General features: G+C 40.9%; 1 protein-coding gene and 6 non-coding genes across 7 annotated transcripts in view; 6 read left to right on the forward strand and 1 right to left on the reverse strand.

Annotated features, from left to right (window-relative positions):
* Positions 1-14,141, reverse strand: part of LOC118370900 (DENN domain-containing protein 5A-like) — a 60,693-nt gene that overhangs the window by 29,865 nt on the left and 16,687 nt on the right. The gene's annotated exons all lie outside the window — the stretch shown is intronic.
* LOC118370904 (U7 small nuclear RNA) lies at positions 2,531-2,585 on the forward strand. Its single transcript, XR_004822888.2, has one exon. It is a non-coding gene; the product is annotated as a U7 small nuclear RNA (small nuclear RNA).
* Positions 3,275-3,329, forward strand: LOC118370902 (U7 small nuclear RNA). Its single transcript, XR_004822886.1, has one exon. It is a non-coding gene; the product is annotated as a U7 small nuclear RNA (small nuclear RNA).
* Positions 4,019-4,073, forward strand: LOC127907435 (U7 small nuclear RNA). Its single transcript, XR_008064407.1, has one exon. It is a non-coding gene; the product is annotated as a U7 small nuclear RNA (small nuclear RNA).
* Positions 6,559-6,613, forward strand: LOC127907436 (U7 small nuclear RNA). The gene has a single exon (XR_008064408.1). It is a non-coding gene; the product is annotated as a U7 small nuclear RNA (small nuclear RNA).
* On the forward strand, positions 9,060-9,114 carry LOC127907437 (U7 small nuclear RNA). Its single transcript, XR_008064409.1, has one exon. It is a non-coding gene; the product is annotated as a U7 small nuclear RNA (small nuclear RNA).
* On the forward strand, positions 9,811-9,865 carry LOC118370903 (U7 small nuclear RNA). The gene has a single exon (XR_004822887.2). It is a non-coding gene; the product is annotated as a U7 small nuclear RNA (small nuclear RNA).

Consider the following 14,141-nt stretch of genomic DNA (forward strand, 5'->3'; position numbering starts at 1 on the left):
TAGATAATTATTATTCTGACATCTTAGCAAGGGCCAATATGTTTTGATTATATAATTATTATACTGACATCTTAGCAAGGGCCAATATGTTTTGATTATATAATTATTATACTGACATCTTAGCAAGGGCCAATATGTTTAGATTAGATTATTATTATACTGACTGCTGTTAAGAATAGCCAATATGTTTTGATTGTACTATTATTATACTGACATCTTAGCAAGGGCCAATATGTTTTGATTATATAATTATTATTCTGACATCTTAGCAAGGGCCAATATGTTTTGATTATATAATTATTATACTGACATCTTAGCAAGGGCCAATATGTTTTGATTATATAATTATTATTCTGACATCTTAGCAAGGGCCAATATGTTTTTATTAGATAATTATTATTCTGACATCTTAGCAAGGGCCAATATGTTTTGATTATATAACTATTATTCTGACATCTTAGCAAGGGCCAATATGTTTTGATTATATAATTATTATTCTGACATCTTAGCAAGGGCCAATATGTTTTGATTATATAATTATTATTCTGACATCTTAGCAAGGGCCAATATGTTTTGATTATATAATTATTATTCTGACATCTTAGCAAGGGCCAATATGTTTTGATTATATAATTATTATTCTGACATCTTAGCAAGGGCCAATATGTTTTGATTATATAATTATTATACTGACATCTTAGCAAGGGCCAATATGTTTTGATTATATAATTATTATTCTGACATCTTAGCAAGGGCCAATATGTTTTGATTATATAATTATTATACTGACATCTTAGCAAGGGCCAATATGTTTTGATTATATAATTATTATTCTGACATCTTAGCAAGGGCCAATATGTTTTGATTATATAATTATTATTCTGACATCTTAGCAAGGGCCAATATGTTTTGATTATATAATTATTATTCTGACATCTTAGCAAGGGCCAATTGTCAGCCAAAGATAAAGTAAATGATCTCCATCCCTGGGGAATTTATAGCACACCTGCTATCACACAGGTGTCAGTCTGCTGATTCATTCAGTTTTATCCTGATTTAGACACAGACAAGGAGATAGAAAACCTAGGTCTGCATCTCTCTCCCTGTGCCATGGCTAGGGTCCAGTCCTCCTCCAGTCCGGCTGTCACACACATTATACACCACATTTTAGAGCTGAGGGAGCCTGTGGCTGCGTGGGACGTATGACGTCCCTGAGTCAGGAGATCTGGTCCAATCCAGAGCCTCTCCCAGACCTTCCTCTCTAACCCATCAGATTTATAACTTCCTTTCTGTGATTACCCACAAATAGGACCATTTCTGATTGGTCTGACGGGTAAAGCTGTCTGGCCTAACCCATCATTTTCCTCACCCACTCACCTACAGTGGGGTGATCCAGTGATGGCACACAGTACATCAGATTATTGATGATGCTGTGGAAAATAAATCCTCTTTCCTGAGTACTGAGTAATGTGATTGATTCATTGTGTGTCTGCTTAACCATGTTATTGTGCTTATTTTAGCTGGAATTTAGTGACAGCTGAACAAAACTGAAGAATAACTAGCTAGGTTTCCATCCAATTGGTGACAGATTTTCATGTGAATATTCTAAAATCTGCATAAATAAAATATGCACATTTCCAACCAGTTGTGCAATTCCACCAAACTGATCAAAATCAATGCTTGATGATGTAGTGCACACAAAATGTACCTTTTCAAGTTTTCATGTACGGAATAAAAATGGGATGTTCAATGTGTTTCCATCCCATTTTCAACTCTACCTATAGTTTTGTCACAAAAAAACTATTGTGTTAAATACCAGATAAATGATGCAGTGCCCCCCTTGGGTCAATAGAGATATTCCGAGATATTCCACTTCAGTTAATTACTATAGCTCAAACTTTTGACCAATCAATGTAATTTTGTCAATTCCGGATCTCTATGGCAAGACACATCATTCGCCCGAGTTTAGTCAAAATCGGCCCAGTGCTGTCTGAGATATCGTGTGACTAACGTACAAATGGACAGAGACAGATCCACAGTCCCCTCCCCAATTTCATTGTGGGGGACAATTGTCATTCACCTGATGACGTGATATATATATTTTTTGCTAACATATGATGGGTCGCTGGTTTGCCTAGGAGGGGGTACCTGGGCATGAAAATCGTGGCTGTGGAATTAACTGCTTAATCTGTTGTTTACTTTCACGTCCATAGCCTAGAATGCTGGGCTGGAAACTAGGCCAGAATTGTGAACAATTAGATTAGCCAAACTATGGAGTGGCATGTCAACAATACTAGGCACAATCAGACAGGAGACAAACAGAGAGCACAGAGAACATGGCATTTATCATGCTATCTATCCCGTCATGAAAACCTGGCTACTATGCAACTATAAGTCCAGATATATGTTAATGTAAACATTTGCATATACCCCACCCACTCCCCTCCCCCATTTTCCAGTGTGTGCCACCCATGACCGAGAAACGTACATGCCAAAGAGAGTCCATATCATGATTTGATGAGGAATCATGGAAAATTTGCTCTTTTAGTATTTGTCTAGTAGGTGTCCTCAGAGAGGAAGCCCCACAAATATGTTAAAAAATAAACACTGAAAATATGATGTGAGCATTAGTAGCCTATATAATGCACCACAAAACACTAGGCCTATACATCACTATGTAAGTTAGTGTTATGACTGGTTTTCATCGTTATATAGTTAGCTCAGAATACTGCTCAAAGCCGGGCAACTAATAGCCAGGAAAAAAGTGATCAATTAACACTTGTTTGACAAGCATTTTTGGGTGTTTAAAAGCTACTGTCATGGGCCACTGAATTAATTATTTCTCTGCCAGTAGGCCAGGTACACATGCCTATTCACACACGGTACTGGTCTCATCCATGGACTAGCCAAAGTCACAATGAGTCAGGGTCAGTTCAGCCAGGTGTCAGCCAGGTCAGTATTATTTTGGGGTCCAAAACTATATAAAAACACTTACATTACATATACAACAAAATATACAAAAGTACATCATATAACATTATTACACCAATACATCTACAATACAACATGTTTAATACCACCACACAACAATATCACAATGTATGCATGTGTCTGTACCTTCGTGTGTGTCTCTTCAGTGATATCATGAGGGGGGAAATGGGACAATGCATATACCCCACCCACTCCCCTCCCCCATATTCCTGTGTTTGCCACCCATGACCGAGAAACGTACATGCCAAAGAGAGTCCATATCATGATTTGATGAGGAAACATGGAAAATTTGCTCTTTTAGTATTTGTCTAGTAGGCGTCCTCAGAGAGGAAGCCCCACAAATATGTTAAAGAATAAACACTGAAAATATGATGTGAGCATTAGTAGCCTATATAATGCACCACAAAACACTAGGCCTATACATCACTATGTAAGTTAGTGTTATGACTGGTTTTCATCGTTATATAGTTAGCTCAGAATACTGCTCAAAGCCGGGCAACTAATAGCCAGGAAAAAAGTGATCAATTAACACTTGTTTGACAAGCATTTTTGAGTGTTTAAAAGCCACTGTCATGGGCCACTGAATTAATTATTTCTCTGCCAGTAGGCCAGGTACACATGCCTATTCACACACGGTACTGGTCTCATCCATGGACTAGCCAAAGTCACAATGAGTCAGGGTCAGTTCAGCCAGGTGTCAGCCAGGTCAGTATTATTTTGGGGTCCAAAACTATATAAAAACACTTACATTACATATACAACAAAAGATACAAAAGTACATCATATAACATTATTACACCAATACATCTACAATACAACATGTTTAATACCACCACACAACAATATCACAATGTATGCATGTGTCTGTACCTTCGTGTGTGTCTCTTCAGTGATATCATGAGGGGGGAAATGGGACAATGCATATACCCCACCCACTCCCCTCCCCCATATTCCAGTGTGTGCCACCCATGACTGAGAAACGTACATGCCAAAGAGAGTCCATATCATGATTTGATGAGGAATCATGGAAAATTTGCTCTTTTAGTATTTGTCTAGTAGGCGTCCTCAGAGAGGAAGCCCCACAAATATGTTAAAGAATAAACACTGAAAATATGATGTGAGCATTAGTAGCCTATATAATGCACCACAAAACACTAGGCCTATACATCATACATCACTATGTAAGTTAGTGTTATGGCTGGTTTTCATTGTTATATAGTTAGCTCAGAATACTGCTCAAAGCAGGGAAACTAATAGCCAGGAAAAAAAGTGATCACCCACAAATGCTTGCTTAACAAGCATTTGTGGGTGTTTAAAAGCCACTGTATGGGCCACTGAATTATTTATTTCTCTGCCAGTAGGCCAGGTACACATGCCTATTCACACACGGTACTGGGTGATGTTTTTTCTTGAGGCTATGATTAAGAAGTTAGAGATCTTGTCTGTCTGGATTAACAAGGACAACACACAGGTCTTTCCAGCATTGTATGATTTTTTGTGTGCAAATTAACTCAAGCTTAGGAACAATGTCAAATGTGATATAGCGAAGCACCTGAATGAGTTGGGTGCGCAATTACGCAGATATTTTCCCGAAACGGATGACAGAAACAACTGGATTCGTTATCCCTTTCATGCCCTGCCTCCAGTCCACTTACCGAAATATGAACAAGAGAGCCTCATCGAAATTGCAACAAGCGGTTCTGTGAAAATTTAATCAGTCAGAAGCCACTGCCAGATTTCTTGCGCTGTTAAGACACTGATGTCCTATGCAACCATGGACCTATGTGAGAGTGGATTCTCGGCCCTCACTAGCATGAAAACTAAATACAGGCCCAGACTGTGTGTGGAAAATGATTTAAAACTGAGACTCTCTCTAATACAACCCAACATTGCAGAGTTATGTGCATCCTTTCAAGCACAGCCTTCTCATTAACCTGTGGTGAGTTATTCACAATTTTTGATGAACAAATTCAATTTTTTAATTTTTTATTTCACCTTTATTTAACCAGGTAGGCTAGTTGAGAACAAGTTCTCATTTGCAACTGCGACCTGGCCAAGATAAAGCATAGCAGTGTGAACAGACAACACAGAGTTACACATGGAGTAAACAATTAACAAGTCAATAACACAGTAGAAAAAAAGGGAGTCTATATACAATGTGTGCAAAAGGCATGAGGAGGTAGGCGAATAATTACAATATTGCAGATTAACACTGGAGTGATAAATGATCAGATGATCATGTACAGGTAGAGAGAGATATTGGTGTGCAAAAGAGCAGAAAAGTAAATAAATAAAAACTGTGGGGTTGAGGTAGGTGAAAATGGGTGGGCTATTTACCAATAGATTATGTACACCTGCAGCGATCGGTTAGCTGCTCAGATAGCTGATGTTTGAAGTTGGTGAGGAGATAAAAGTCTCCAACTTCAGCGATTTTGCAATTCGTTCCAGTCACAGGCAGCAGAGTACTGGAACGAAAGGCGGCCGAATGAGGTGTTGGGTTTAGGGATGATCAGTGAGATACACCTGCTGGGCGCGTGCTACGGATGGGTGTTGCCATCGTGACCAGAGAACTGAGATAAGGCGGAGCTTTACCTAGCATGGCCTTGTAGATGACCTGGAGCCAGTGGGTCTGGCGACGAATATGTAGCGAGGGCCAGCCGACTAGAGCATACAAGTCGCAGTGGTGGGTAGTATAAGGTGCTTTAGTGACAGAACGGATGGCACTGTGATAAACTGCATCCAGTTTGCTGAGTAGTGTTGGAAGCAATTTTGTAGATGACATCGCCAAAGTCGAGGATCGGTAGGATAGTCAGTTTTACTAGGGTAAGCTTGGCAGCGTGAGTGAAGGAGGCTTTGTTGCGGAATAGAAAGCCGACTCTTGATTTGATTTTCGATTGGAGATGTTTGATATGGGTCTGGAAGGAGAGTTTGCAGTCTAGCCAGACACCTAGGTACTTATAGGTGTCCACATATTCAAGGTCGGAACCATCCAGTGTGGTGATGCTAGTCGGGCATGCGGGTGCAGGCAGCGATCGGTTGAAAAGCATGCATTTGGTTTTGGTCAATTAACACTTGTTTGACAAGCATTTTTGGGTGTTTAAAAGCCACTGTCATGGGCCACTGAATTAATTATTTCTCTGCCAGTAGGCCAGGTACACATGCCTATTCACACACGGTACTGGTCTCATCCATGGACTAGCCAAAGTCACAATGAGTCAGGGTCAGTTCAGCCAGGTGTCAGCCAGGTCAGTATTATTTTGGGGTCCAAAACTATATAAAAACACTTACATTACATATACAACAAAAGATACAAAAGTACATCATATAACATTATTACACCAATACATCTACAATACAACATGTTTAATACCACCACACAACAATATCACAATGTATGCATGTGTCTGTACCTTCGTGTGTGTCTCTTCAGTGATATCATGAGGGGGGAAATGGGACAATGCATATACCCCACCCACTCCCCTCCCCCATATTCCAGTGTGTGCCACCCATGACCGAGAAACGTACATGCCAAAGAGAGTCCATATCATGATTTGATGAGGAATCATGGAAAATTTGCTCTTTTAGTATTTGTCTAGTAGGCGTCCTCAGAGAGGAAGCCCCACAAATATGTTAAAGAATAAACACTGAAAATATGATGTGAGCATTAGTAGCCTATATAATGCACCACAAAACACTAGGCCTATACATCATACATCACTATGTAAGTTAGTGTTATGGCTGGTTTTCATTGTTATATAGTTAGCTCAGAATACTGCTCAAAGCAGGGAAACTAATAGCCAGGAAAAAAGTGATCACCACTGCTTGCTGGGCCACCACTGAATTATTTATTTCTCTGCCAGTAGGCCAGGTACACATGCCTATTCACACACGGTACTGGGTGATGTTTTTCTTGAGGCTATGATTAAGAAGTTAGAGATCTTGTCTGTCTGGATTAACAAGGACAACACACAGGTCTTTCCAGCATTGTATGATTTTTGTGTGCAAATTAACTCAAGCTTAGGAACAATGTCAAATGTGATATAGCGAAGCACCTGAATGAGTTGGGTGCGCAATTACGCAGATATTTTCCCGAAACGGATGACAGAAACAACTGGATTCGTTATCCCTTTCATGCCCTGCCTCCAGTCCACTTACCGAAATCTGAACAAGAGAGCCTCATCGAAATTGCAACAAGCGGTTCTGTGAAAATTTAATCAGTCAGAAGCCACTGCCAGATTTCTTGCGCTGTTAAGACACTGATGTCCTATGCAACCATGGACCTATGTGAGAGTGATTCTCGGCCCTCACTAGCATGAAAACTAAATACAGGCCCAGACTGTGTGTGGGAAATGATTTAAAACTGAGACTCTCTCTAATACAACCCAACATTGCAGAGTTATGTGCATCCTTTCAAGCACAGCCTTCTCATTAACCTGTGGTGAGTTATTCACAATTTTTGATGAACAAATTCAATTTTTTAATTTTTTATTTCACCTTTATTTAACCAGGTAGGCTAGTTGAGAACAAGTTCTCATTTGCAACTGCGACCTGGCCAAGATAAAGCATAGCAGTGTGAACAGACAACACAGAGTTACACATGGAGTAAACAATTAACAAGTCAATAACACAGTAGAAAAAAAGGGGAGTCTATATACAATGTGTGCAAAAGGCATGAGGAGGTAGGCGAATAATTACAATATTGCAGATTAACACTGGAGTGATAAATGATCAGATGATCATGTACAGGTAGAGAGAGATATTGGTGTGCAAAAGAGCAGAAAAGTAAATAAATAAAAACTGTGGGGTTGAGGTAGGTGAAAATGGGTGGGCTATTTACCAATAGATTATGTACACCTGCAGCGATCGGTTAGCTGCTCAGATAGCTGATGTTTGAAGTTGGTGAGGGAGATAAAAGTCTCCAACTTCAGCGATTTTTGCAATTCGTTCCAGTCACAGGCAGCAGAGTACTGGAACGAAAGGCGGCCGAATGAGGTGTTGGGTTTAGGGATGATCAGTGAGATACACCTGCTGGAGCGCGTGCTACGGATGGGTGTTGCCATCGTGACCAGAGAACTGAGATAAGGCGGAGCTTTACCTAGCATGGCCTTGTAGATGACCTGGAGCCAGTGGGTCTGGCGACGAATATGTAGCGAGGGCCAGCCGACTAGAGCATACAAGTCGCAGTGGTGGGTAGTATAAGGTGCTTTAGTGACAGAACGGATGGCACTGTGATAAACTGCATCCAGTTTGCTGAGTAGTGTTGGAAGCAATTTTGTAGATGACATCGCCAAAGTCGAGGATCGGTAGGATAGTCAGTTTTACTAGGGTAAGCTTGGCAGCGTGAGTGAAGGAGGCTTTGTTGCGGAATAGAAAGCCGACTCTTGATTTGATTTTCGATTGGAGATGTTTGATATGGGTCTGGAAGGAGAGTTTGCAGTCTAGCCAGACACCTAGGTACTTATAGGTGTCCACATATTCAAGGTCGGAACCATCCAGTGTGGTGATGCTAGTCGGGCATGCGGGTGCAGGCAGCGATCGGTTGAAAAGCATGCATTTGGTTTTGGTCAATTAACACTTGTTTGACAAGCATTTTTGGGTGTTTAAAAGCCACTGTCATGGGCCACTGAATTAATTATTTCTCTGCCAGTAGGCCAGGTACACATGCCTATTCACACACGGTACTGGTCTCATCCATGGACTAGCCAAAGTCACAATGAGTCAGGGTCAGTTCAGCCAGGTGTCAGCCAGGTCAGTATTATTTTGGGGTCCAAAACTATATAAAAACACTTACATTACATATACAACAAAAGATACAAAAGTACATCATATAACATTATTACACCAATACATCTACAATACAACATGTTTAATACCACCACACAACAATATCACAATGTATGCATGTGTCTGTACCTTCGTGTGTGTCTCTTCAGTGATATCATGAGGGGGAAATGGGACAATGCATATACCCCACCCACTCCCCTCCCCATATTCCAGTGTGTGCCACCCATGACCGAGAAACGTACATGCCAAAGAGAGTCCATATCATGATTTGATGAGGAATCATGGAAAATTTGCTCTTTTAGTATTTGTCTAGTAGGCGTCCTCAGAGAGGAAGCCCCACAAATATGTTAAAGAATAAACACTGAAAATATGATGTGAGCATTAGTAGCCTATATAATGCACCACAAAACACTAGGCCTATACATCATACATCACTATGTAAGTTAGTGTTATGGCTGGTTTTCATTGTTATATAGTTAGCTCAGAATACTGCTCAAAGCAGGGAAACTAATAGCCAGGAAAAAAGTGATCAATTAACACTTGTTTGACAAGCATTTTTGAGTGTTTAAAAGCCACTGTCATGGGCCACTGAATTAATTATTTCTCTGCCAGTAGGCCAGGTACACATGCCTATTCACACACGGTACTGGTCTCATCCATGGACTAGCCAAAGTCACAATGAGTCAGGGTCAGTTCAGCCAGGTGTCAGCCAGGTCAGTATTATTTTGGGGTCCAAAACTATATAAAAACACTTACATTACATATACAACAAAAGATACAAAAGTACATCATATAACATTATTACACCAATACATCTACAATACAACATGTTTAATACCACCACACAACAATATCACAATGTATGCATGTGTCTGTACCTTCGTGTGTGTCTCTTCAGTGATATCATGAGGGGGGAAATGGGACAATGCATATACCCCACCCACTCCCCTCCCCCATATTCCAGTGTGTGCCACCCATGACTGAGAAACGTACATGCCAAAGAGAGTCCATATCATGATTTGATGAGGAATCATGGAAAATTTGCTCTTTTAGTATTTGTCTAGTAGGCGTCCTCAGAGAGGAAGCCCCACAAATATGTTAAAGAATAAACACTGAAAATATGATGTGAGCATTAGTAGCCTATATAATGCACCACAAAACACTAGGCCTATACATCATACATCACTATGTAAGTTAGTGTTATGGCTGGTTTTCATTGTTATATAGTTAGCTCAGAATACTGCTCAAAGCAGGGAAACTAATAGCCAGGAAAAAAAGTGATCACCCACAAATGCTTGCTTAACAAGCATTTGTGGGTGTTTAAAAGCCACTGTATGGGCCACTGAATTATTTATTTCTCTGCCAGTAGGCCAGGTACACATGCCTATTCACACACGGTACTGGGTGATGTTTTTTCTTGAGGCTATGATTAAGAAGTTAGAGATCTTGTCTGTCTGGATTAACAAGGACAACACACAGGTCTTTCCAGCATTGTATGATTTTTTGTGTGCAAATTAACTCAAGCTTAGGAACAATGTCAAATGTGATATAGCGAAGCACCTGAATGAGTTGGGTGCGCAATTACGCAGATATTTTCCCGAAACGGATGACAGAAACAACTGGATTCGTTATCCCTTTCATGCCCTGCCTCCAGTCCACTTACCGAAATATGAACAAGAGAGCCTCATCGAAATTGCAACAAGCGGTTCTGTGAAAATTTAATCAGTCAGAAGCCACTGCCAGATTTCTTGCGCTGTTAAGACACTGATGTCCTATGCAACCATGGACCTATGTGAGAGTGGATTCTCGGCCCTCACTAGCATGAAAACTAAATACAGGCCCAGACTGTGTGTGGGAAATGATTTAAAACTGAGACTCTCTCTAATACAACCCAACATTGCAGAGTTATGTGCATCCTTTCAAGCACAGCCTTCTCATTAACCTGTGGTGAGTTATTCACAATTTTTGATGAACAAATTCAATTTTTTAATTTTTTATTTCACCTTTATTTAACCAGGTAGGCTAGTTGAGAACAAGTTCTCATTTGCAACTGCGACCTGGCCAAGATAAAGCATAGCAGTGTGAACAGACAACACAGAGTTACACATGGAGTAAACAATTAACAAGTCAATAACACAGTAGAAAAAAAGGGGAGTCTATATACAATGTGTGCAAAAGGCATGAGGAGGTAGGCGAATAATTACAATATTGCAGATTAACACTGGAGTGATAAATGATCAGATGATCATGTACAGGTAGAGAGAGATATTGGTGTGCAAAAGAGCAGAAAAGTAAATAAATAAAAACTGTGGGGTTGAGGTAGGTGAAAATGGGTGGGCTATTTACCAATAGATTATGTACACCTGCAGCGATCGGTTAGCTGCTCAGATAGCTGATGTTTGAAGTTGGTGAGGGAGATAAAAGTCTCCAACTTCAGCGATTTTTGCAATTCGTTCCAGTCACAGGCAGCAGAGTACTGGAACGAAAGGCGGCCGAATGAGGTGTTGGGTTTAGGGATGATCAGTGAGATACACCTGCTGGAGCGCGTGCTACGGATGGGTGTTGCCATCGTGACCAGAGAACTGAGATAAGGCGGAGCTTTACCTAGCATGGCCTTGTAGATGACCTGGAGCCAGTGGGTCTGGCGACGAATATGTAGCGAGGGCCAGCCGACTAGAGCATACAAGTCGCAGTGGTGGGTAGTATAAGGTGCTTTAGTGACAGAACGGATGGCACTGTGATAAACTGCATCCAGTTTGCTGAGTAGTGTTGGAAGCAATTTTGTAGATGACATCGCCAAAGTCGAGGATCGGTAGGATAGTCAGTTTTACTAGGGTAAGCTTGGCAGCGTGAGTGAAGGAGGCTTTGTTGCGGAATAGAAAGCCGACTCTTGATTTGATTTTCGATTGGAGATGTTTGATATGGGTCTGGAAGGAGAGTTTGCAGTCTAGCCAGACACCTAGGTACTTATAGGTGTCCACATATTCAAGGTCGGAACCATCCAGTGTGGTGATGCTAGTCGGGCATGCGGGTGCAGGCAGCGATCGGTTGAAAAGCATGCATTTGGTTTTGGTCAATTAACACTTGTTTGACAAGCATTTTTGGGTGTTTAAAAGCCACTGTCATGGGCCACTGAATTAATTATTTCTCTGCCAGTAGGCCAGGTACACATGCCTATTCACACACGGTACTGGTCTCATCCATGGACTAGCCAAAGTCACAATGAGTCAGGGTCAGTTCAGCCAGGTGTCAGCCAGGTCAGTATTATTTTGGGGTCCAAAACTATATAAAAACACTTACATTACATATACAACAAAAGATACAAAAGTACATCATATAACATTACTACACCAATACATCTACAATACAACATGTTTAATACCACCACACAACAATATCACAATGTATGCATGTGTCTGTACCTTCGTGTGTGTCTCTTCAGTGATATCATGTGGGGGGAAATGGGACAATGCATATACCCCACCCACTCCCCTCCCCCATATCCCAGTGTGTGCCACCCATGACCGAGAAAAATACATGCCAAAGATAGTCCATATCATATTTTCATAAGTAATTGGGGAAAATGTGCTATTTTAGTATTTGTCTAGTAGTTTCCTCAGAGAGGAATCCACACAACAATGTTAAAGATAACATGATACAGCAGTCAGTAGTCTCTATAATGCACCTTGAATCAGTAGGCCTATACATCACCATAAAAATGAGTGTTTAGCCTGGTTTTCCTTGTTATCTATTCAACGCTGAATACTGTCTAAGGCAGGGCCCCTAATAGCTAAGAAAAAAGTGATCAATTGTTTGACATGCATTTGTTGGTGTTAAAAGCCACTGTCATGGGCCACTGAATTCAATATGGCCGGCAGGGTAGCCTAGTGGTTAGAGCACTGAACAGGCAGTTAGCCCACTAGGCCGTCATTGAAAATAAGAATTTGTTCTTAACTGACTTGCCTAGTTAAATAAAGGTCAAATATATATATTTTTTTAAATATATATTTCTCTGCCAGTCGGTTTAGTACACATGCCTATGCACACAAAGTACTGGTCTCATCCATGGACTACCCAAAGTCACAAGTAGTAGGCCACTACCGAGTTCCAAACTGACTCTGGAAGCAATGTCAGCACAATAACTCTTCGTTGGGAGCTTCATGAAATGGGTTTCCATGGCAGAGCCTAAGATACCATACGCAATACAAAGCGTTGGCTGGAGTGGTGTAAAGCTTGCCAGCATTGGACTCTGCACGACACGACACCATGTTATTGAGCATGAGGTGCCTTCAGAGCAAACCCACCTCTCAGGACAATGGATTATCCTATGGGGTATTACTACACCACATCAGACGTCACACTACATAAAGATGAGGGAGGCCAGCAGCCTCGTCTCACAGCACAATCTGTCCACAAGGCGGCTGTATAAGAAAACATGACAGAGCAGAGATGAATGGGATAGGGGTAGAGGATCTAGGGGTTTAATCACTTCTTTGAATGAGAAATAAGAAAGGGAATATTTCTAACATATGGAGCAGAGTTTAGTAAATCAGCCCTGTTGATTAACAGCCACCAGTGACTCTTTACGCCAAGGGGACAAGATGGGTAATGAGTAACTGCTCCATCTATCCAAGACACTTGTATGGATGGGGATTTAAAATCCTCTATATTATACCAGTCACTGTCCATGAATAACTGAGTGGACTGAGATGGATGGGTTCACTCCATGTTGACTCCAGCAGCATAACGTCAGGCGATTAGTAAGACAGACAGGGAGCAGGCGGCAGAGAAGCTTTCCTGTGAGAATGGGATGCGCAGCCAAACAACTGGAGACACACAGCTGTGGGCAGGAGTCCCCTTTGTGACAGCAGAGAACCATTTGTTTACAAATATCTGAGACAATCGTGGTGAAAACCAGTGGTCCTCTTTTCATACAGCACATCTGACTGCTGTCTCAATGTACTGTATCAGTGGGGTAATCTCATACAGAATAATGCAAATTGTTGTTCTGATTTCTTTTAAAATGCCTAGGGAGCTTCCTACATCAGGACACCTACTGCACAGAAACTAAGAGGTCATCATTTTGACTGTGACCTTAAGAGAAAGCACAGAGCTTCATGCCCTCTACTCCTTATTCTTCCATTGTCAGTTAATTGGAACAGCATCTCCAGAGCATTGCATTTCTCAGAAGACCAGGTGAAAACAATTTCTCATCAAACTTTCATTATGGTCTGCTACTTCACATCACGAAAGTATGTACCTTACTGACACTACTTGATTATAGCACTAAGGGTGGTATAGGAACATGGGTCATGGTAGTCTATTTACTATGTTGGCTGTCTATATAAAATGTATCAAAATGTATT

Source organism: Oncorhynchus keta, chromosome 14, assembly GCF_023373465.1.
Source record: "Oncorhynchus keta strain PuntledgeMale-10-30-2019 chromosome 14, Oket_V2, whole genome shotgun sequence".
NCBI lineage: Eukaryota > Metazoa > Chordata > Actinopteri > Salmoniformes > Salmonidae > Oncorhynchus > Oncorhynchus keta.